At 54.5% G+C, this 25,810-nt stretch overlaps 1 long non-coding RNA gene across 1 annotated transcript in view; it reads left to right on the top strand.

Annotated features, from left to right (window-relative positions):
* Positions 1-3,617: 3,617 nt before the first annotated feature.
* The window catches only part of LOC142499161 (uncharacterized), a 79,782-nt gene continuing 57,589 nt past the window's right edge, over positions 3,618-25,810 (top strand). Inside the window, exon 1 of the long non-coding RNA XR_012802622.1 lies at positions 3,618-4,017. This is a non-coding gene — a long non-coding RNA (uncharacterized LOC142499161). The remainder of the gene's footprint in view (positions 4,018-25,810) is intronic.

The raw sequence follows: 25,810 nt of genomic DNA, 5'->3' as shown, positions 1-25,810 counted from the left end.
TCCTCTCTTACATTCTCTGGCTCTCATGGTTTTATCTCCCCCCCTCGCTTTCCCTCCCCCCCCTCGGTCTCTCTTTCCCTCCCCCCTCTCTCTTTCCCTCCCCCCCTCTCTCTTTCCCTCCCCCCTCTCTCTTACATTCTCTGTCTCTCTCTCATGGTTTTATCTCCCCCCCTGCCCCCTCTCTGACACTTGCTGAGCTGGCCTTGCTTGTGGTGCCTCTGCTTGTCCTGGTCTGTTGTTGCTCGCACTAATGAGATCAGGCCTGAGCAGGTCTGTGAGCCTGGTGCAGCTGCCCGCTGTGCTGTGCTTTCTCCTGGTCACTGCACACAGTGGGTTACGTTGCCTTTGTCTGACACAATTCTCTTTTCATTGTCACATTTTCTCCCCCAGTTCAGGCTGGGGTCTGTGAGGCTGTTACCTCCCTGCTCTGCAGTGTGTGGGGGGTCCCGTACTGTAACCCCTGATATACACAGGCCCAGGCTATGAGCCCCTCAGTGACTGAGATACACTGAGGTCACGCATGTGTATGTAATCACTCAACTACATGAGGCTAGAAATTGGGAAGCATGGAGAGGTGGGGGGAGTATGGGGGGGGACACACACACACACACACATGTAGCGGTAGTGAGGGGGGGCTGCCCGTTGGGAGGGGAGGGACCATGCAGAGGTGCGGGGGCTGCCGGGGGGGGGGAGTGTGGTGAGGGAGTGCTACCCGTGGGTGGGGGGGGGGGAAGCATGCAGAGGTGGGGGGGCTGCCGGGGGGGGGGACATGGAGAGATAGTGAGGGGATGCTGCCTGGGGGGGGGGGGGGGAAGCATGCAGAGGTGTGGGGGCTGCCTGTGGGGTGGGGGACATGGAGCGGTGGAGGAGGGCTTCCAATGGGAGGGGGGGGTCATGGAGCAGTGGAGGAGGGCTGTCTGTGGGGGGGGGGGGGTCATGGAGCAGTGCAGGAGGGCTGCCCATGGCGGGGGGGGGGGGGGGGGGAGCATAGAGAGGTGGTGCTGCCCATGGGGGGTGGGGGGGAGAGCATGCAGAGGTGGGGGGGGGTATCAGATCACCTCAGAACAGAACACATTTCCTGGAGAAACGGGCGAGAAAACGTTTGTGAATAGATACATACATACACACACACACACACACACGTTTGTGAATACACACACATACACACACGTTTGTCCCTTAGGATTTTCACATATTTCAAACCTAAAATGTTACTAGATCTAAGTCCTAATAATAGATACAGATAACCTGATCAAACAAATGACACAAAAACCATGTTTCAACATTTATGTATCCGCAAATGATTAAACATTCAATATCCATGTGTGAGAAAGTATGTAACTATGTAACATGTGTGAGAAAGTATGTAACTATGTAACATGTGTGAGAAAGTATGTAACTATGTAACATGTGTGAGAAAGTATGTAACATGTGTGAGAAAGTATGTAACACGTGAGAAAGTATGTAACTATGTAACATGTGTGAGAAAGTATGTAACTATGTAACATGTGTGAGAAAGTATGTAACTATGTAACATGTGTGAGAAAGTATGTAACATGTGTGAGAAAGTATGTAACACGTGAGAAAGTATGTAACGTGTGAGAACGTATGTAACATGTGTGAGAAAGTATGTAACGTGTGACAAAGTATGTGACCCGTTAGATTCAGTGCCTGGTGGCGCCCCCTTGAGCAGCAATGACTTCAGCTGTACGTTCCCTGTAACTGCCGGTCACTCTCACATTGGTTTCTGAGGAATTTTGGCCCGTTCCTCCTTACAGAACTGCTTCAGCTCAGTGACATTTGAGGGCTCCTTGCATGGACAGCTCACTTCAGGTCCTGCCACAACATTTCCATGGGGTTTAGGTCCGGACTGTGGCTATTCTAACCGCAGAATTTCTTCTTCTGCATCTATTCTTTTGTAGATCCGCTTGAATGTTTAGGATCATTGTCTTGCTGCATGACCCACTTTCACTTCAGCGCACGGACGAATGGCCTGACATTCTCCTCTAGAATCTTCTGAGACAACGCAGAATTCATGGTTGTGTCAATGATGGCAAAGCAGCCCCAAACCATCACACTCCCACCACCATGCTTGACGGTTGGGATGAGATACGTCTGTTCGAACACAGTGTTTGGTTTTCACCAAACATAACGTTTCTCATTGAGGCCAAAATGTTCTACCTTTGCCTCGTCTGTCCAGAGAACATTGTTCCAGAAGTCTAGCGCAGTGTTTCCCAACTCCAGTCCTCAGGGAACCCCAACAAGTCAAAATGACTGAGCCGCTGATTGACCAACCTGTGCAGGAGCAGGGATATCATTAAGACCTGACCTGTTGGGGTTCCCCGAGGACTGGAGTTGGGAAATACTGGTCTAGCGGATCATCTATGTGCTCTTTGGTGAACTTCAGACGGGCAGCAATGTCCTTTTTTTAGAGAGCAGTGGTTTCCTCCTGGCCATCCTTCCATGAACACCATTCTTGTTCAGTCTTTTTCTGGTAGTTGAGTCATGAACACTCACATTAGCCGAGGTGAGAGCGGCCTGCAGATCCTTGGACATTACCCTGGGGTTCCTTGTGACTTCCTGGATTATTTGACGTCTTGTTCTTGGAAAGATGTTGGTAGGACGACCGCTCCTGAGTAGAGGGACTGAGGTCTTGAACTTTCTCCATTTGTCTGACAATTTATTTTGGTTATGGCATGACGTGTTTCCACACACCTGTATGGTGAAGACCAAACTCACAAAGTTTATGATCTTTATATAGGGTGAGGCCTCCCAAACTCACCACTGAAGATCTACCTAATTATTTAAACACCTGATTCTAATTATCGCCTTTAATTTTGCTGATAAAACCAGGGTTTCACTTACTTTTGCACATACCCCCGACTCTTTAATTATTCATTATTTGTCTGATTCATACATCATTTTGTTTCAAAAGACATGGAATTGGTTAATAAGAAACCCCATTGGATATTTAAGAAAGGACTGGTTTTGATTCAAGAAACTTATCATGGAAAAAACTGTTGAATTTCCGTAATTATCTTTGAGGTTCACAAAGTTTTTTTTTGCCACTGTATATGTGAGCTGGTCATTATCCAAGCTTGCAAGACTCCCCTCAATTCCCATTGCAGCCCTAGTATTCTGAAGCCAGGGTCACGTGTGATGTGTGAATAGCCCCCGATAGCATTAACTCAGCCCCCTTTCCAAATCACTCCAAGTCCTATAATATTTCCTTCACTTTATTGGAAAAGCAGGAACAGGGAGGAAAAAAGTAGAGCACTGCTAATAAAAATAAGAAAAATGGCCAGTTGCAAAATAATAATTTATTTATTAGGCATATAAGCCAAAAAAGGGGACAGACACACTAACATTTAAAACTCTGACGCGTTTCCCGCCGTGGAGGCGCTTTACTCTTTGATAAAGCGCCTCCACGGCGGGAAACGCGTCAGAGTTTTAAATGTTAGTGTGTCTGTCCCCTTTTTTGGCTTATATGCCTAATAAATAAATTATTATTTTGCAACTGGCCCTTTTTCTTATTTTTATTAGCAGTGCTCTACTTTTTTCCTCCCTGTTCCTGACTTTTTACCTAGTATTGTAGCACGCCGGTATTTACTACACGGAGCAGCTGTTTACACCAAGAGGATTTCCTCTCCTAGCTGCAGAGATCCGGGGTTTTTGCCAGTGTGCAGCCGGTCACCATTCCCCTCACCTGTTCCGGGAATCAACATCGCGGACGGACATCATACACACGAGTGGAGTGTCCTGTCCGGTCTTCACTGCCAGCAGCCAGCACTAACCCCACCGACAGCCACGACCCGGCAACTCGGAGAACATCGATCCGGTACCCGGGGGAGACGGCGGGAGACCCTGCATACGGAGCTCCATTTCCAGCAGCCAGTCCCCATTTACCGGGTTATCGTATTCCCGGCTGAGGAGGTTAATTAACCCCATTCAACAACAATCGGTGGGGATGAGTGTTATCCATCGGCGTGGCGAGACTTCTCCTACGGCAGTATTCAGGTGAGGTGGGGGTTTCCAGGCACGCACATACCATCGGCTTACCCATTGGAATCCATAATCCCAGTATCATTTATTTTTGAATTATACCGTTTTATGGACACATATATTTCTCTCTTATGGACTTCCTTGTTTGGTGAGAGCATCACCGGGGGGTAATTACCCCTATTTTCTATTATTGGAAAAGCAGCAGTAAATACAGGCTCTTGTGGATGGTGTGTAGTAGTGATTTGTAGTTAGAAACAGGCAGAAAGAGATGGCCTTGCCATAGGAGAGTAACAGAGATGGGTGCTGTACTCACAGTCTGCAGGGTGGAAAAGGAAGTGAGGAGCAATGTGGGTAAAGGAATAGTCTAGCGACAGACTATCTGTGAACAAAACAGGGGGGAGGGCAGACTAGCCCATTCTGGTAAGGATCTCAGAGGCTGCAGTAGCAACTCACTGATTACATGCCCAGAGGCAAGAAATGCAACATTGTTACATATCACACAGGCACAGTGTGTGTGTGCAAACTCCATGCAGCTGAAAATAAGAACTGACAGGCAGAAGCTGCAAAGGAAAGAGGGGGGTGAAACAGGGATGTGATTCTTGTTCCATGACAACTAGTACTGTGTGTGGTACCAAATTGCAGCCACTTTAGACATCTTGCTGAGGTGTACAACAGCAAAGACGTAGCAAGAGAGTTCGTCATAGATGTAACAGTCTACAGAGCCTGCCAAACCTCACAGGTCTCTTCTTCACATGTACAGAGCTTCCCAAACCTCACAGGTCGCTTCTTCACATGTGCAGAGCTTTCCTAACCTCACAGGTCTCTTCTTCACATGTACAGAGCTTCCCAAACCTCACAGGTCTCTTCTTCATGTGTGCCGAGCTTTCCAAACCTCACAGGTCTCTTCTTCACGTGTACAGAGATTACCAAACCTCACACGTCTCTTCACGTGTACAGAGCTTTCCAAACCTCACAAGTCTCTTCCTCACGTGCACAGAGATTTCCTAACCTCACAGGTCTCCACGAGTACAGATTTTCTCACAGGTCTGTTAATGATCTGTACACACTGTCACATCTGTGAGGCTCGCTCTTGCAAGGCCACTAGGAGACAGGCCTTGTTATTGCCAGGTTTGGTTCATAAATTAACATTTGCGCTATTACTTTTCAGGATTAGGCCTGAAAGTCTCACTGGGAAAGCACAATAACCCGTCCCAGATGCAGTGTTCTCAGAGGGCCTCATTACAAGTTAATACTTAACAGAACAAAGGATGTCGGGCTTTGCAGAGCTGTGATGAAGAGGGCTGAACTATAAAGCAAGTCTAAAACAAATCAGACCATTCACTGTTGTTATCCAGACGACACAACAATAGATCCCTGACATCATGAACAAGAACCAGCAACGCGGGCTTCTGGTTCTGTACCGTCCCACTCCCTGAATTATTGTGATAATAGGTTAGTTTCTGTGCCTGAGCAGTTCCCAGGCGCTCATACTGTTTGTTTTATGAAAGGAAGACGTTTCACACGCAGCTGGAAGTCTCTCCAACGTGTCACCAGAACGGTCTCGCTGGCACCTTGTTGCAGACAGTTAATGTACAAGACTGAACTGGTTACTTTGTAGCTGTGTAGGACGCACGGGGCAGTGAGCTCTCGTGTCGTGTCTGTGTGGGTATTACTCTGTGCACATGGAGATATTCCAGCGCACAGCGCCGTGCAGAGCGTGCATACGCTAATTATATTGGGCTTTACTACAGGCTGTGATAACTTGTATCGGACCAACAAAACAGAAACACACACTTACCTCCAGAGACACACACACCTCCAGAGACACCCACACACCTACATCTATCAACACACACCTACCTCCAGAGACATACACACATTTTCATTGCCTTTGTCTTCATGCTGCATATCTTGGGCAAATATACCCGATCATAGATCAATCTACTCTATTCTCTGAATTTGAACATGTTCATATCGGACCAAACATTTTGGACATTTTATATACATCCATCAACACACACCTACCTCCAGAGACATACACACACCTACATCCATCAACACACACACCTACCTCCAGAGACACACACACCTACATCCATCAACACACACACCTACCTCCAGAGACATACACACATCTACATCCATCAGCACACACACCTACCTCCATCAACACACACACCTACATCCATCAACACACACACACCTACCTCCAGAGACATACACACATCTACATCCATCAACACACACACCTACCTCCAGAGACACACACACCTACATCCATCAACACACACCTACCTCCAGAGACATACACACATCTACATCCATCAACACACACACCTACCTCCAGAGACACACACACCTACATTCAACACACACCTACCTCCAGAGACATACACACATCTACATCCATCAACACACACACCTACCTCCAGAGACACACACACCTACCTCCAGACACACACACACCTCCAGAGACATACACACACACCTACCTCCAGAGACACACACATCCATACACACCTACATCCATCGACACACACCTACCTCCAGACACACACCTACTCCAGAGACATACACACAACTACCTCCATCGACACATACACCTACCTCCAGGGACACACACACACCTTCCTCCAGCGACACACACACGTACCTCCAGAGACACACACACCTCCAGAGACACTCTCACACACACACCTTCCTCCAGCGCCACACACACGTACCTCCAGAGACTCTGACACACACACACCTACCTCCAGAGATACACACCCCTACTTCAAGAGACACACACCTACCTCCAGAGACACACACCTCCAGAGGCGCACAGACACCCTCCGACCTCCCGAGATATACACACGTACACCTCCAAAGATCCCTATTAAGCGAAAGGCGTTGGGGACTGGGAGTGAGATCCGGCATCCTGAATGAACACGCGTGTGCGTGTGTGGCACATTATGGCTGTGGGATTTTGAGCACGGCTGTCCTCCCTGGAAAAGCCGCTGCGACAGTACTCAGTACTCTCCTGGACACAGGAAGGACCTGACCTGCAGAAGCTGTATTCCGGCCGGGGAATCCTCCATGGGCACCTTTTAGGATCAATCATTCTGTTAACATAAAGATAATGTTAGTTTATTTAAATAGCGCTGACCGCGTAGAGGAGCAGAGGCCGAGCGCAGCGAAGGTTGCACCCAACAACTTGCAAGGTGCCTGCGTGGGGGCAGCAGATCCTCTACCCCCCTGTATAAAGCTTTAGTTAGTGCCCCAGCTTATGTATCTCCGAGCATCGACATGTCAAAAGGGCAGGATGGTAACATGAAAGGTGAGAGATGACCACATACAGGGTCAGCACAATGATCTGAGGATATTGGGTGTAAAATTAACATAATACCCATTGCGCCTACTACAAAGGCCAGTTGTATGGTAAGGCCAGGGACAGTGTGGGGGGAGACTCTGTGACGGAGGCCTGCATGTCTCCAAGGGACAGCAAGAGGATATACGGAGCTGTGATCGCATTATATCGCAGCTGATGGATTTTCACGCACGCTGAATCAGTCCTGACTATATATATATATACACACACTATATATATATATATATATATATATATATATATATATATATATCTATATAGATAGATAGATATAGATAGATATAGAAATATATAGATAGATATAGATATATATAGATTGTCCAATGCTTTCAGCCATTATTAGGATTTGGGCTAAAATGTGGGACCAATGTTTCTCTGACATATAATACCCCTCCCTCCCCCCCACCTTGGGTTGGAATCGTTTAATCATTACACAAGAAGCGGTGTCCCAGGAACACAGCCCGTGTAACAATGTCTTACTATTCCCAGGCTTTGCATGTGGAAAGGTGTGTGTTTTATATCGGAGACCCAGGGGAGGGAGAGTGATGGTGGGGAGGGCCGAGGGTGACAGGGGGAGGGAAGGAGAGAAAGAAGAGTGAGTAAGAGAGAGGGGAGGTGGACACAGAGAGAGAGGTGACAGTGAGGGGGATGAGAGGTGACAGTGAGGGGGGATGAAAGAAGTGACAGTGAGGGGGGATGAGAGAGGTGACTGTGAGTGGGGAGGTGAGAGGTAACAGTGATGGGGGGGGATGAGAGAGGTGACAGTGATGGGGGGGATGAGAGGTGACAGTGATGGGGGGGTGAGGTGACAGTGATGGGGGATGAGGTGACAGTTACAGGGGGGATGAGATGACAGTGACGGGAGCAGCTGAGGTGACAGTGAGGGGAGCAGCTGAGGTGACAGTGAGGGGGGACTGAGGTGACAGTGAGGGGGGACTGAGGTGACAGTGAGGGGGGAATGAGGTGACAGTGAGGGGGGACTGAGGTGACAGTGAGGGGGGCTGAGGTGACAGTGAGGGGAGCAGCTGAGGTGACAGTGAGGGGGTAGCTGAGGTGACAGTGAGGGGGGGAATGAGGTGACAGTGAGGGGGGCAGCTGAGGTGACAGTGAGGGGGGCAGCTGAGGTGACAGTGAGGGGGGACTGAGGTGACAGTGAGGGGGGATGAGGTGACAGTGAGGGGGGACTGAGATGACAGTGAGGGGGGATGAGAGAGGCGACACTCAGCTGATCTGACATATGGCGCTGCACATGTTGTCCATAGACCTTTGTGTGGCGGTGTTGGGGGACGGCCCTAATTACATCTGACCCTTTGTCCTGGTTGATTGCAGAAGTGTGTCCCCTTATTGTCCCAGAGCTCAGACAGTAGATGGGGTCAGGCAGGTGACAGGGCCGCACACCCAGCTGTTCTTTCTATTGTGTCATCTCCGGGACGTGTGTGACATTGATTAACTCAGGTGCCTTTGTATCTGGTCTGTGTCCTGGGCAGGAAAAATCTCACACAATCTGTTATCAGGACACTCCAAGCAGCAGCATACAGCCACCATCTGTACCCCACACCCTCACAGCCCACCCCCCACACTCACCCCACACCCCACCCTCACCCTCACAGCCCACACCATGCTTTCCTATGCTGCTAACTTCATTTAACATAGAAACACAGAATTTCATGGCCGCGCCTGCGCACTTTCATAGCTGTTGTAGAATGCCCGCCCTGTTTGAGCGCTTCTCTCTGGGAAATCGGCTTCCTCCCGCACTGTGCTGAAACGTATGATAAATGTGAACGTTTCTATGATACCGCGGCTCCCCGTCCCCTCCACGTTGTGCGAGTAAGGACCTTACATGTTTTATGTCACGTGCACCATTTTAGGCATTTTTTGCACAAACGCCTATGTATGTATGTATGTCCTTCTGTATGTATGTATGTATGTATGTATGTATGTATGTCCTTCTGTATGTATGTATGTATGTATGTCCTTCTGTATGTATGTATGTATGTATGTATGTATGTCCTTCTGTATGTATGTATGTATGTATGTATGTCCTTCTGTATGTATGTATGTATGTATGTATGTCCTTCTGTATGTATGTATGTATGTCCTTCTGTATGTATGTATGTATGTATGTATGTCCTTCTGTATGTATGTATGTATGTCCTTCTGTATGTATGTATGTATGTATGTCCTTCTGTATGTATGTATGTATGTATGTCCTTCTGTATGTATGTATGTATGTCCTTCTGTATGTATGTATGTATGTCCTTATGTATGTATGTATGTATGTCCTTCTGTATGTATGTATGTCCTTCTGTATGTATGTATGTATGTCCTTCTGTATGTATGTATGTATGTCCTTCTGTATGTATGTATGTCCTTCTGTATGTATGTATGTCCTTCTGTATGTATGTATGTATGTATGTCCTTCTGTATGTATGTATGTATGTATGTCCTTCTGTATGTATGTATGTCCTTCTGTATGTATGTATGTATGTCCTTCTGTATGTATGTATGTATGTCCTTCTGTATGTATGTATGTATGTATGTCCTTCTGTATGTATGTATGTCCTTCTGTATGTATGTATGTATGTCCTTCTGTATGTATGTATGTATGTATGTATGTCCTTCTGTATGTATGTATGTATGTCCTTCTGTATGTATGTATGTATGTCCTTCTGTATGTATGTATGTATGTATGTCCTTCTGTATGTATGTATGTATGTCCTTCTGTATGTATGTATGTATGTCCTTCTGTATGTATGTATGTATGTCCTTCTGTATGTATGTATGTATGTCCTTCTGTATGTATGTATGTATGTATGTATGTATGTCCTTCTGTATGTATGTATGTATGTCCTTCTGTATGTATGTATGTATGTCCTTCTGTATGTATGTATGTATGTATGTCCTTCTGTATGTATGTATGTATGTATGTATGTCCTTCTGTATGTATGTATGTATGTCCTTATGTATGTATGTATGTATGTCCTTCTGTATGTATGTATGTATGTCCTTCTGTATGTATGTATGTATGTATGTCCTTCTGTATGTATGTATCTATGTATGTATGTCCTTCTGTATGTATGTATATCCTTCTGTATGTATGTATGTATGTCCTTCTGTATGTATGTATGTATGTCCTTCTGTATGTATGTATGTATGTCCTGTATGTATGTATGTATGTATGTCCTTCTGTATGTATGTATGTATGTATGTATGTATGTCCTTCTGTATGTATGTATGTCCTTATGTATGTATGTATGTATGTATGTCCTTCTGTATGTATGTATGTATGTATGTCCTTCTGTATGTATGTATGCATACATGTATAAATGTCCTTATGGTCTCCCCAATGATCTATAAAGTGGCATTACCCCCCCCCCCCCCTCTTTCTGCTGCAAATACCTCTCCCTATACACAGGACCGTCCACAGGGGGTTGTTATGTGTATTGGGGAGGGGAGGTTATGTGTATTGGGGATGGGGTTATTATGTGTATTGGGGAGGGGAGGTTATGTGTATTGGGGATGGGGTTATTATGTGTATAGGGGAGGGGAGGTTATGTGTATTGGGGAGGGGGATTATTATGTGTATAGGGGAGGGGAGGTTATGTGTATTGGGGAAGTGGGGAGTTATTATCCATATATAGTGTGGGCGAGAGGTGGTGGAGTGGGAGATGGGGCTATGGGAGAGGGTTGTAGGGGTGTGGAGGAGAGATAGAGGGGGCCATGAGGGAGAGAGGTGGGGGCGACAGATGTGGGGGAGAGGTGGGAGTGTGGTGTATGGAGGAGAGGAGAGAGATGTGTTGGGGTGTGGGAGATAGAGGGGAGTCTCACCAGGCCGTCAATACTGGGGGGCGGGGGAGCCAGTGAAGACCCTAGTCCTTGGCCCTGGGAAAGCTGTCTGAGGCCCTGACTTTTACCTGCAGCAGCGCCCCCCGATAACCTGCAGCAGCAGCGCCCCCTCTGATTACCTGCAGCAGCAGCGCCCCTCTGATTACCTGCAGCAGCAGCAGCGCCCCCTCTGATCACCTGCAGCAGCAGCGCCCCTCTGATTACCTGCAGCAGCAGCGCCCCTCTGATCACCTGCAGCAGCAGCGCCCCTCTGATTACCTGCAGCAGCAGCGCCCCTCTGATTACCTGCAGCAGCAGCGCCCCCTCTGATCACCTGCAGCAGCGCCCCCCTGATTACCTGCAGCAGCAGCGCCCCTGATTACCTGCAGCAGCAGCGCCCCTCTGATTACCTGCAGCAGCGCCCCCTCTGATTACCTGCAGCAGCGCCCCCTCTGATTACCTGCAGCAGCGCCCCCTCTGATTACCTGCAGCAGCAGCGCTCCTCTGATTACCAGCAGCAGCGCCCCTCTGATTACCTGCAGCAGCGCCCCTCTGATTACCTGCAGCAGCGCCCCCTCTGATTACCTGCAGCAGCGCCCCCTCTGATTACCTGCAGCAGCTCCCCTCTGATTACCTGCAGCAGCAGCGCTCCTCTGATTACCTGCAGCAGCGCCCCCTCTGATTACCTGCAGCAGAAGCGCCCCCCCCCCTGATTACCTGCAGCAGCAGCGTCCCCTCTGATTACCTGCAGCAGCAGCGTCCCTCTGATTACCTGCAGCAGCGCCCCCTCTGATTAGCTGCAGCAGTAGCGCCCCTCTGATTACCTGCAGCAGCGCCCCTCTGATTACCTGCAGCAGCGCCCCCTCTGATTACCTGCAGCAGCAGCGCCCTCTGATTACCTGCAGTAGCTCCCCTCTGATTACCTGCAGCAGCAGCGTCCCTCTGATTAGCTGCAGCAGTAGCGCCCTCTGATTACCTGCAGTAACAGCGCCCCTCTGATTACCTGCAGCAGCAGCGCCCCTCTGATTACCTGCAGCAGCAGCAGCGCCCCCTCTGATCACCTGCAGCAGCAGCGCCCCCTCTGATTACCTGCAGCAGCAGCGCCCCTCTGATTACCTGCAGCAGCAGCGCCCCTCTGATTACCTGCAGCAGCAGCGCCCCTCTGATTACCTGCAGCAGCAGCGCCCCCCTGATTACCTGCAGCAGCAGCGCCCCCTCTGATTACCTGCAGCAGCGCCCCTCTGATTACCTGCAGCAGCAGCGCCCCCTCTGATTACCTGCAGCAGCAGCCCCCCCTCTGATTACCTGCAGCAGCGCCCCCTCTGATTACCTGCAGCAGCAGCGCCCTCTAATTACCTGCAGCAGCAGCGCCCTCTGATTACCTGCAGCAGCGCCCCTCTGATTACCTGCAGCAGCGCCCCCTCTAATTACCTGCAGCAGCAGCGCCCCCTCTGATTACCTGCAGCAGCGCCCCTCTGATTACCAGCAGCAGCGCCCCTCTGATTACCAGCAGCAGCGCCCTCTGATTCCCTGCAGCAGCGCCCTCTGATTACCAGCAGCAGCGCCCTCTGATTACCTGCAGCAGCGCCCTCTGATTACCTGCAGCAGCAGCGCCCCCTCTGATTACCTGCAGCAGCAGCGCCCCCTCTGATTACCTGCAGCAGCAGCGCCCCCTCTGATTACCTGCAGCAGCAGCGCCCCTCTGATTACCTGCAGCAGCAGCGCCCCTCTGATTACCTGCAGCAGCAGCGCCCCCTCTGATTACCTGCAGCAGCGCCCCTCTGATTACCTGCATCAGCGCCCCCTCTGATTACCTGCAGCAGCGCCCCCTCTGATTACCTGCAGCAGCAGTGCCCTCTGATTACCTGCAGCAGCAGCGCCTCCTCTGATTACCTGCAGCAGCGCCCCCTCTGATTACCTGCAGCAGCAGCGCCCCCCCCGATTACCTGCAGCAGCAGCGTCCCCTCTGATTACCTGCAGCAGCAGCGTCCCTCTGATTACCTGCAGCAGCGCCCCCTCTGATTACCTGCAGCAGCGCCCCCTCTGATTAGCTGCAGCAGTAGTGCCCCTCTGATTACCTGCAGCAGCGCCCCCTCTGATTAGCTGCAGCAGTAGTGCCCCTCTGATTACCTGCAGCAGCGCCCCTCTGATTACCTGCAGCAGCGCCCCCTCTGATTACCTGCAGCAGCAGCGCCCTCTGATTACCTGCAGTAGCTCCCCTCTGATTACCTGCAGCAGCAGCGTCCCTCTGATTACCTGTAGCAGTACCGCCCCCTCTGATTAGCTGCAGCAGTAGCGCCCCTCTGATTACCTGCAGCAGCGCCCCTCTGATTACCTGCAGCAGCGCCCCCTCTGATTACCTGCAGCAGCAGCGCCCTCTGATTACCTGCAGTAGCTCCCCTCTGATTACCTGCAGTAGCAGCGCCCCTCTGATTACCTGCAGCAGCAGCGCCCCTCTGATTACCTGCAGCAGCAGCAGCGCCCCCTCTGATCACCTGCAGCAGCAGCGCCCCTCTGATTACCTGCAGCAGCAGCGCCCTCTGATTACCTGCAGTAGCTCCCCTCTGATTACCTGCAGCAGCAGCGCCCCTCTGATTACCTGCAGCAGCAGCAGCGCCCCCTCTGATCACCTGCAGCAGCAGCGCCCCCTCTGATTACCTGCAGCAGCAGCGCCCTCTGATTACCTGCAGTAGCTCCCCTCTGATTACCTGCAGCAGCAGCGCCCTCTGATTACCTGTAGCAGTACCGCCCCCTCTGATTAGCTGCAGCAGTAGCGCCCCTCTGATTACCTGCAGCAGCGCCCCTCTGATTACCTGCAGCAGCGCCCCCTCTGATTACCTGCAGCAGCAGCGCCCTCTGATTACCTGCAGTAGCTCCCCTCTGATTACCTGCAGTAGCAGCGCCCCTCTGATTACCTGCAGCAGCAGCGCCCCTCTGATTACCTGCAGCAGCAGCAGCGCCCCCTCTGATCACCTGCAGCAGCAGCGCCCCTCTGATTACCTGCAGCAGCAGCGCCCCTCTGATTACCTGCAGCAGCAGCGCCCCTCTGATTACCTGCAGCAGCAGCGCCCCTCTGATTACCTGCAGCAGCAGCGCCCCCCTGATTACCTGCAGCAGCAGCGCCCCCTCTGATTACCTGCAGCAGCGCCCCCTCTGATTACCTGCAGCAGCAGCGCCCTCTAATTACCTGCAGCAGCAGCGCCCTCTGATACCTGCAGCAGCGCCCCTCTGATTACCTGCAGCAGCGCCCCCTCTAATTACCTGCAGCAGCAGCGCCCCCTCTGATTACCTGCAGCAGCGCCCCTCTGATTACCAGCAGCAGCGCCCCTCTGATTACCAGCAGCAGCGCCCAATGATTCCCTGCAGCAGCGCCCTCTGATTACCTGCAGCAGCGCCCCTCTGATTACCAGCAGCAGCGCCCTCTGATTACCTGCAGCAGCGCCCTCTGATTACCTGCAGCAGCAGCGCCCCCTCTGATTACCTGCAGCAGCAGCGCCCCCTCTGATTACCTGCAACAGCAGCGCCCCCTCTGATTACCTGCAGCAGCAGCGCCCCTCTGATTACCTGCAGCAGCAGCGCCCCCTCTGATTACCTGCAGCAGCAGCGCCCCCTCTGATTACCTGCAACAGCAGCGCCCCCTCTGATTACCTGCAGCAGTAGCGCCCCCTCTGATTACCTGCAGCAGCGCCCCTCTGATTACCTGCAGCAGCAGCGCCCCCTCTGATTACCTGCAGCAGCGCCCCTCTGATTACCTGCATCAGCGCCCCCTCTGATTACCTGCAGCAGCAGTGCCCTCTGATTACCTGCAGCAGCAGCGCCTCCTCTGATTACCTGCAGCAGCGCCCCTGATTACCTGCAGCAGCGCCCCTCTGATTACCAGCAGCAGCGCCCCTCTGATTACCTGCAGCAGCAGCGCCCCTCTGATTACCTGCAGTAGCGCCCCTCTGATTACCTGCAGCAGCGCCCCCTCTGATTACCTGCAGCAGCAGCGCCCCTCTGATTACCTGCAGCAGCAGCAGCGCCCCCTCTGATCACCTGCAGCAGCAGCGCCCCTCTGATTACCTGCAGCAGCAGCGCCCCCTCTGATTACCTGCAGCAGCAGCGCCCCTCTGATTACCTGCAGCAGCAGCGCCCCTCTGATTACCTGCAGCAGCAGCGCCCCCCTGATTACCTGCAGCAGCAGCGCCCCCTCTGATTACCTGCAGCAGCGCCCCTCTGATTACCTGCAGCAGCAGCGCCCCCTCTGATTACCTGCAGCAGCAGCCCCCCCTCTGATTACCTGCAGCAGCGCCCCCTCTGATTACCTGCAGCAGCAGCGCCCTCTAATTACCTGCAGCAGCAGCGCCCCCTCTGATTACCTGCAGCAGCGCCCCTCTGATTACCAGCAGCAGCGCCCCTCTGATTACCAGCAGCAGCGCCCTCTGATTCCCTGCAGCAGCAGCGCCCCCTCTGATTACCTGCAACAGCAGCGCCCCCTCTGATTACCTGCAGCAGCAGCGCCCCTCTGATTACCTGCAGCAGCAGCGCCCCCTCTGATTACCTGCAGCAGCGCCCCTCTGATTACCTGCATCAGCGCCCCCTCTGATTACCTGCAGCAGCGCCCCCTCTGATTACCTGCAGCAGCAGTGCCCTCTGATTACCTGCAGCAGCAGCGCCCCCTCTGATTACCTGCAGCAGCGCCCCTCTGATTACCAGCAGCAGCAGCGCCCCTCTGATTACCTGCAGTAGCGCCCCTCTGATTACCTGCAGCAGCGCCCCCTCTGATTACCTGCAGCAGCAGCGCCCCTCTTATTACCTGCAGCAGCGCCCTCTGATTAACTGCAGCAGCAGCGCTCCTCTGATTACCTGCAGCAGCAGCGCCCCTCTGATTACCTGCAGCAGCGCCCTTCTGATTACCAGCAGCAGCAGCAGCGCCCCCTCTGATTACCTGCAGCAGTGCCCTCTGATTACCAGCAGCAGCGCCCCCTCTGATTACCTGCAGCAGCAGCGCCCCTCTGGTTACCTGCAGCAGCAGCGCCCCTCTGGTTACCTGCAGCAGCAGCGCCCCTCTGATTACCTGCAGCAGCAGCGCCCTCTAATTACCAGCAGCAGCAGCACCCCCTCTGATTACCTGCAGCAGCAGCGCCCCCTCTAATTACCAGCAGCAGACCCCCTCTGATTACCTACAGCAGCGCCCCTCTGATTACCTGCAGCAGAGCCCCTCTGATTACCTGCAGCAGCGCCCCTCTGATTACCTGCAGCAGCGCCCCTCTGATTACCTGCAGCAGCGCCCCTCTGATTACCTGCAGCAGCAGCGCCCCTCTGATTACCTGCAGCAGCGCCCCCTCTGATTACCTGCAGCAGCGCCCCTCTGATTACCTGCAGCAGCAGCAGCGCCCCTCTGATTACCTGCAGCAGCAGCGCTCCCTCTGATTACCTGCAGCAGCGCCCCCTCTGATTACCTGCAGCAGCGCCCCTGATTACCTGCAGCAGCGCCCACTCAGATTACCTGCAGCAGCGCCCCCTCTGATTACCTGCAGCAGCGCCCCCTCTGATTACCTGCAGCAGCGCCCCTCTGATTACCGGCAGCAGCGCCCCCTCTGATTACCTGCAGCAGCAGCGCCCCCTCTGATTACCTGCAGCAGCGCCCCTGATTACCTGCAGCAGCGCCCCTGATTACCTGCAGCAGCGCCCACTCCGATTACCTGCAGCAGCGCCCCTCTGATTACCTGCAGCAGCAGCGCCCCTCTGATTACCTGCAGCAGCAGCGCCCCTCTGATTACCTGCAGCAGCAGCGCCCCTCTGATTACCTGCAGCAGCAGCGCCCCCTCTGATTACCTGCAGCAGCGCCCCTCTGATTACCTGCATCAGCAGCGCCCCTCTGATTACCTGCAGCAGCGCCCCCTCTGATTACATGCAGCAGCGCCCCTCTGATTACCTGCAGCAGCAGCGCCCCCTCTGATTACCTGCAGCAGCGCCCCGATTACCTGCAGCAGCAGCGCCCCCTCTGATTACCTGCAGCAGCGCCCCCACTAATTACCTGCAGCAGCGCCCCCTCTGATTACCTGCAGCAGCAGCGCCCCCTCTGATTACCTGCATCAGCAGCGCCCCTCTGATTACCTGCAGCAGCGCCCCCTCTGATTACATGCAGCAGCGCCCCTCTGATTACCTGCAGCAGCAGCGCCCCCTCTGATTACCTGCAGCAGCAGCGCCCCCTCTGATTACCTGCAGCAGCGCCCCGATTACCTGCAGCAGCAGCGCCCCCTCTGATTACCTGCAGCAGCGCCCCCACTAATTACCTGCAGCAGCGCCCCCTCTGATTACCTGCAGCAGCGCCCCTCTGATTACCTGCAGCAGCGCCCCCTCCGATTACCTGCAGCAGCGCCCCCTCTGATTACCTGCAGCAGCGCCCCTGATTACCTGCAGCAGCGCCCCCTCTGATTACCTGCAGCAGCAGCGCCCCCTCTGATTACCTGCAGCAGCAGCGCCCCCTCTGATTACCTGCAGCAGCAGCGCCCCTTCTGATTACCTGCAGCAGCAGCGCCCCCTCTGATTACCTGCAGCAGCAGCGCTCCTCTGATTACCTGCAGCAGCAGCGCCCCTCTGATTACCTGCAGCAGCGCCCCCTCTGATTACCTGCAGCAGCAGCGCCCCCTCTGATTACCTGCAGCAGCAGCGCCCCCTCTGATTACCTGCAGCAGCAGCGCCCCTCTGATTACCTGCAGCAGCACCCCTCTGATTACCTGCAGCAGCGCCCCTGATTACCTGCAGCAGCGCCCCCTCTGATTACCTGCAGCAGCAGCGCCCCCTCTGATTACCTGCAGCAGCGCCCCCTCTGATTACCTGCAGCAGCAGCGCCCCCTCTGATTACCTGCAGCAGCAGCGCCCCTTCTGATTACCTGCAGCAGCAGCGCCCCCTCTGATTACCTGCAGCAGCAGCGCTCCTCTGATTACCTGCAGCAGCAGCGCCCCTCTGATTACCTGCAGCAGCGCCCCCTCTGATTACCTGCAGCAGCAGCGCCCCCTCTGATTACCTGCAGCAGCAGCGCCCCCTCTGATTACCTGCAGCAGCAGCGCCCCCTCTGATTACCTGCAGCAGCAGCGCCCCTCTGATTACCTGCAGCAGCACCCCTCTGATTACCTGCAGCAGCACCCCTCTGATTACCTGCAGCAGCGCCCCCTCTGATTACCTGCAGCAGCGCCCCTCTGATTACCTGCAGCAGCGCCCCTCTGATTACCTGCAGCAGCAGCGCCCCGATTACCTGCAGCAGCAGCACCCCTGATTACCTGCAGCAGCAGCAGCGCCCTCTGATTACCTGCAGCAGCAGCGCCCTCTGATTACCTGCAGCAGCGCCCCTCTGATTACCTGCAGCAGCGCCCCTCTGATTACCAGCAGCAGCGCCCCCTCTGATTACCTGCAGCAGCAGCGCCCCCTCTGATTACCTGCAGCAGCAGCAGCGCCCCCTCTGATTACCTGCAGCAGCAGCAGCGCCCCCTCTGATTACCTGCAGCAGCAGCGCCCCCTCTGATTACCTGCAGCAGCAGCGCCCCCTCTGATTACCTGCAGCAGCAGCGCCCCCTCTGATTACCTGCAGCAGCAGCGCCCCCTCTGATTACCTGCAGCAGCGCCCCTCTGATTACCTGCAGCAGCGACCCTCTGATTACCTGCAGCAGCAGCGCCCCCTGATTACCTGCAGCAGCAGCGCCCCTCTGATTACCTGCAGCAGCGCGCCCCTCTGATTACCTGCAGCAGCGCCCCCTCTGATTACCTGCAGCAGCAGCGCCCCTCTGATTACCTGCAGCAGCGCCCCTCTGATTACCTGCAGCAGCAGCGCCCCCTCTGATTACCTGCAGCAGCAGCGCCCCCTCTGATTACCTGCAGCAGCAGCGCCCCTCTGATTACCTGCAGCAGCAGCGCCCCCTCTGATTACCTGCAGCAGCACCCCCTCTGATTACCTGCATCAGCGCCCCCTCTTATTACCTGCAGCAGCGCCCCTCTGATTACCTGCAGCAGCGCCCCTCTGATTACCTGCAGCAGAAGCGCCCCTCTGATTACCTGCAGCAGCGCCCCTCTGATTACCTGCAGTGCTCCGTACACCGCGTCCCTCACTGACAGGCTTCTAATTAGCTCCTAAGAGTAATTATTGTGCTATTAATGACTTTTTCGCTGACAATGTCACCGGCCCTGGAGAGGCTGCGTGTCACCGTGACAATGCGTCCAGGAGCGGGCAACGTAAGCGGGGAGTGCTGAGTATCAAAGCTCTCCTCTCTGCAGCCTTCACATTAATAATAGGAAGAATAGTTCTCTCTCTGTGCGAGCATCGTACAAAGCGCTCACACCGGGCCACTAGCCACCTGTGTACCAGCAGCTTTAGAACATGCATGTCCTATCCATTGTAAGCCATCCTGTGTATTGTTCGGTATTTGCGATGATCTTCATCGGAGCTTGGTTACAGATCTGTGATAAATGTTAGAACATACAGATACGGTATCAATGCCGGGAGCGATGCGTGGAAGTACGCGCAAATACAAGGGATTTATAGAAAGATAAAGACGGTTTAAGGAAATACAGATGTTTGTATGTGACGATCTGCTATACGCAGAATAAATACACTATACCCCAAAGGCTGCTAAAGTGTACATATGAAGTGTAAACTCTGCAGAACAGACGTCCCTTGCTTTTTATTTCTGATGCTTTTATCCCAGTATTTTACTGTCTGTGCGTATAGAAAGAAGGAAACGCGCTCCTCCCAGGCATGAGCGCAGATAATGTGTGTGTGCACTGCGCTGTGTATGTAACCGGCGATATTTTGGGTATGGGCGGGAGACACAGATAATGTGTGCACAGCGCTGTGTATGTAACCGGCGATATTTTGGCTAGGGGCGGGAGACACAGATGTGTGCACAGCGCTGTGTATGTAACCGGCGATGTTTGGGCTAGGGGCGGGAGACAGAGGCGCAGATAATGTGTGCACAGCGCTGTGTATGTAACCGCCGATATTTTGGCTGGGGGCGGGAGACACAGTGAGAGGCGCAGATAATGTGTGCACAGCGCTGTGTATGTAACCGGCGATGTTTGGCCTAGGGGCGGGAGACAGAGGCGCAGATAATGTGTGCACAGCGCTGTGTATGTAACCGGCGATATTTTGGCTGGGGGCGGGAGACACAGTGAGAGGCGCAGATAATGTGTGCACAGCGCTGTGTATGTAACCGGCGATATTTTGGATGGGGGCGGGAGACACAGATAATGTATGCACAGTGCTGTGTATGTAACCGGCGATATTTGGGCTGGGGGCGGGAGACACAGTGAGAGGCGCAGATAATGTGTGCACAGCGCTGTGTATGTAACCGGCGATATTTTGGCTGGGGGCGGGAGACACAGATAATGTGTGCACTGCGCTGTGTATGTAACCGGCGATATTTGGGCTGGGGGCGCAGCTCTTTACCTCCATAAAATGGAACCAGTAATAAAACCGGTGTCTGTAATGAGAGGAATCTGCAGCCTTGTTAAATGCTCTCCCCGACATCTCGGCATAATATCCCCCCCCCCCCCCCCCGTATCAGGGCGCACAGGGCTGGCACCCTGAGGCCGGCACCCTGAGACTGGCACCCTGAGCCCGGCACCGGGATCAGACCAGGACTCTGTTACTGGTTGTTAGGAGGGTCCCTGCGGTGTCACAATGTGCTCGGCCGGAGACAAACTCCTGGGGACGGAATGATTATTGATGAGGGACGTTCCCTTTATTACATTTCTATTTGCAGTGACCTCATTGTATAAATATTTTGTGAGATTGAAATAAGAGCTGAGAACATTTTATTTCTCACTTAGGGTTGTTAAGTTACAGCTCTGCGAGAATGTGTAATAAACGGAGAAATTCACACAGCCCCCACCCCTACCCCCCCTCACACAGCCCCCCGGCCCTACCCCCCCTCATACAGCCCCCCGCCCCTACCCCCCCTCACACAGCCCCTCGCCCCTACCCCCTCATACAGCCCCCCGCCCCTACCACCCCTCACACAGCCCCTCGCCCCTACCCCCCCCTCACACAGCCCCCCCCGCCCCTACCCCCCTCATACAGCCCCCCGGCCCTACCCCCCCTCAGACAGCCCCCACCCCTACCCCCCCCTCACACAGCCCCCCGCCCCTACCCCCCTCATACAGCCCCCCGCCCCTACCCCCCCTCACACAGCCCCCACCCCTACCCCCCCTCATACAGCCCCCCGCCCCTACCCTCATACAGCCCCCCGCCCCTACCCTCATACAGCCCCCCGCCCCTACCCCCTCATACAGCCCCCCGCCCCTACCCCCTCATACAGCCCCCCGCCCCTACCCCCCCTCACACAGCCCCCCGCCCCTACCCCCCCTCACACAGCCCCCCGCCCCTACCCCCCCTCACACAGCCCCCCGCCCCTACCCCCCCTCACACAGCCCCCCGCCCCTACCCCCCCTCACACAGCCCCTCGCCCCTACCCCCCCCTCACACAGCCCCCGCCCCTACCCCCCTCATACAGCCCCCCGCCCCTACCCCCCCTCACACAGCCCCCACCCCTACCCCCCCTCATACAGCCCCCCACCCCTACCCTCATACAGCCCCCCGCCCCTACCCTCATACAGCCCCCCGCCCCTACCCTCATACAGCCCCCCGCCCCTACCCTCATACAGCCCCCCGCCCCTACCCCCTCATACAGCCCCCCGCCCCTACCCCCTCATACAGCCCCCCGCCCCTACCCCCTCATACAGCCCCCCGCCCCTACCCCCCTCACACAGCCCCTCGCCCCTACCCCCTCATACAGCCCCCCACCCCTACCCCCCCTCACACAGCCCCCCGCCCCTACCCCCCCTCACACAGCCCCCCGCCCCTACCCCCCCTCACACAGCCCCCCGCCCCTACCCCCCCTCACACAGCCCCCGCCCCTACCCCCTCATACAGCCCCCCGCCCCTACCCCCCTCATACAGCCCCCCGCCCCTACCCCCCCTCACACAGCCCCCCGCCCCTACCCCCCCTCACACAGCCCCCCGCCCCTACCCCCCCTCACACAGCCCCCCACCCCTACCCCCCCTCACACAGCCCCCCACCCCTACCCCCCCCTCACACAGCCCCCCACCCCTACCCCCCCCTCACACAGCCCCCCACCCCTACCCCCCCCTCACACAGCCCCCCACCCCTACCCCCCCCTCACACAGCCCCCCACCCCTACCCCCCCCTCACACAGCCCCCCACCCCTACCCCCCCTCATACAGCCCCCCACACCTACCCCCCCATACAGCCCCCCGCCCCTACCCCCCTCATACAGCCCCCCGCCCCTACCCCCCTCATACAGCCCCCCACCCCTACCCCCTCACACAGCCCCCCGCCCCTACCCCCTCACACAGCCCCCCACCCCTACCCCCTAACACAGACCCCCGCCCCTACCCCCCCTCACACAGACCCCTGCCCCTACCCCCCTCACACAGCTCCCTGCCCCTACCCCCCCCCTCATACAGCCCCCCGCCCCTACCCCCGCTCACACAGACCCCTGCCCCTACCCCCCTCACACAGCTCCCTGCCCCCTCACACAACCTCCCGCCCCTACCCCCCTCACACAGCCCCCCGCCCCTTCCCCCCACGCCTCATAGCCCCCCTTTCTCCCATTACACAGTCTCCCCTCCCCCCCTGCTGTCCCCTCGCACTCCTTGCGGTCCTCCTGTGTATATTGTGGGGACAGTCCCGGTGAGAACAGGAGTGGGCAGGGTGAGTTTAAGGCTGCGTCCCCGCTAGCGCTGAGCGGGCGGCGCTTGGCGAGGTGACTTGCGCATATATATATTTGCAAGTCCCCGCTCACGCGATGCGCGCCTGTGTATGCGCAGGCACACACGCTCACCGGCGCGGGCACACACGCTCACCGGCGCGGGCACACACGCTCACCGGCGCGGGCACACACGCTCACCGGCGCGGGCACACACGCTCACCGGCGCGGGCACACACGCTCACCGGCGCGGGCACACACGCTCACCGGCGCGGGCACACACGCTCACCGGCGCGGGCACACACGCTCACCGGCGCGGGCACACACGCTCAGCGCTTAGGTAAATACATTTTTTTAACTTTCCCGCTCGCTCAACTATTCACCCCCCGCGTGAGGGCGCAAGCAGACGCAGGACACCCGGCTCGCATGCTTTGAGCGCCAGCGGGGACTCAATACAGGGCTGGCCACTGAACGGTTAATATATGTTGGGGTGTAATGTTATAGAAGGATATCATAGTATAATGTGTTCCCCGGCCTCTCTGTCCCCTGTGCTGTATAATGTATACAACAGGGGGGCAAGTCCAGTCCTCAAGGGCCGCCAACAGGTCAGGTTTTCAGGATAGCCCTGCTTCAGCACAATCATAATGACTGCATGACCTGTTGGTGGCCCTTGAAGACTGAAGCTACCCTCCCTGGTATAGCGGGTGCCTTATATTGAGTATTATTAGATTAGATTGTAAGCTCCTCGGAGCAGGGACTCCTTCCTTAATGTTACTTTTACAGTATGTCTGAAGCACTTATTCCCATGATCTGTTATTTATATTATCTGTTATTTATATGACATGTATTACTACTGTGAAGCGCTATGTACATTTTATGGCGCTATACAAATAAAGACATACATACATATTATAAGTAGGGGGGCTAGCAGGGGGAGCTGATGCCCCCCGAAGGAAGCCCGGGTCCCTGCGGTCACTATAAACCCACATAGATTATTCCACTTAAAAGATATTGTTGGTTTATCAGATAATACCGTCTCTCCGCGCTCTCGTGCGCATGTGTCTGTTCCTCAGCGCTGGGCTGACGGGAGCCAGGACACGCGAGACCCCCAGGAGCAGACACTGATTACAGCCGCTGCGTCACCGTGCTGACCATCCTGCTGACCACGGGACGGGAGCCAAGACACGGCGAGACCCCCAGGAGCAGACACTGATTACAGCCGCTGCGTCACCGTGCTGACCATCCTGCTGACCACGGGACGGGAGCCAGGACACGGCGAGACCCCCAGGAGCAGACACTGATTACAGCCGCTGCGTCACCGTGCTGACCATCCTGCTGACCACGGGACGGGAGCCAGGACACGGCGAGACCCCCAGGAGCAGACACTGATTACAGCCGCTGCGTCACCGTGCTGACCATCCTGCTGACCACGGGACGGGAGCCAGGACACGGCGAGACCCCCAGGAGCAGACACTGATTACAGCCGCTGTGTCACCGTGCTGACCATCCTGCTGACCACGGGACGGGAGCCAGGACACGGCGAGACCCCAAGGGCAGACACTGATTACAGCCACGGTGTCACAGAGGGCAGGGGGGAGAGAGGGCAGGGGGGAGAGAGGGCAGGGGGGAGAGAGGGCAGGGAGGAGAGAGGGCAGGGGGAGAGAGAGGGCAGGGTGAGAGGGGGCAGGGTGAGAGGGGGCAGGGGGAGGCCTGGCTGACCCCGTACTGCCTCCAAGCTCGCCAGTATGCACTGTGCCTGAAGAGCTTGCAATCTATCTGCAGAGATAACGGCCGCGCCATGCAGAGCAAAACAATATCAGCATGGCTCTTCCAGCACGCAAAGGGTTAAATCATCCACGTAAATCTACAGGGAAATCATCTACTTTCTGTAATATAGATAATATAAATATATAAAATCAAAAACGAATAGACGATACCGTTTTGTGGCTAACTAAATGCTTTTATTTCTGCGAGCTTTCGAGACACACTGATCTCTTCTTCTAACGGCTAACACGATACAGATACCTCTACATATACATACATACATACATACATACACACATAGATATATATATACATATCTATATATATATCTATCTCTATCTATCTCAGCCTTACATCTGAGCCCTAATTTATCGCTATGCACCATCCTGACTCTTGCGTTCTGCTCAAGTATCATAGAGTTGTGGTGAGCGCATAGGGATAAGCAAATACAGGGTAAATAACAGAGCCGCTATAGTAAGCCGTACAACCAATCATACAACCATACACACGGGGAGTGGCAGGGTGATGTTTAAGCAAATAGATAAACAAAGCTGATGCCAGCTCTACTCACACGGACAAGTGTGAGCAAGTCACATCTGCTCAAGGATGTCTTCTCTCTACCCCTTTTGTATCTAAAGCCCTCTCCCGCCTTAAACCTTTCTCACTGACTGCCCCACACCTCTGGAATGCCCTTCCCCTCAATATCCGACTAGCACCCTCTCTATCCACCATTAAGACCCACCTTAAAACACACCTGCTTAAAGAAGCATATGAGTAGCAACGTGGCTGATAACACCTCATACATTAACCTTGGCCCCCTGCAGACGCACTTACCAAAACGCCCTCCTACTGTCTCTGTACGTTCTTCCTACCAACACATTAGATTGTAAGCTCCTCGGGGCAGGGACTCCTCTTCCTAAATGTTACTTTTATGTCTGAAGCACTTATTCCCTTTTATGTGTTATCTATATTATTTATATGATTATCACGTGTATTACTGCTGTGAAGCGCTATGTACATTAATGGCGCTATATAAAGACAGACAGTTCCATGTGGAGCCTGCAGGGGGAGCTGTATAGGTAACCCAGACCCTCTAAAAAGGTTATTTAGGAACCAAATTGCCCCTTTGTGGGGCTGTTCTT

This window comes from Ascaphus truei, chromosome 7 (assembly GCF_040206685.1).
Source record: "Ascaphus truei isolate aAscTru1 chromosome 7, aAscTru1.hap1, whole genome shotgun sequence".
In the NCBI taxonomy this organism is placed as follows: Eukaryota; Metazoa; Chordata; class Amphibia; order Anura; family Ascaphidae; genus Ascaphus; species Ascaphus truei.
This window is presented reverse-complemented; position numbering and strand designations above follow the sequence as displayed.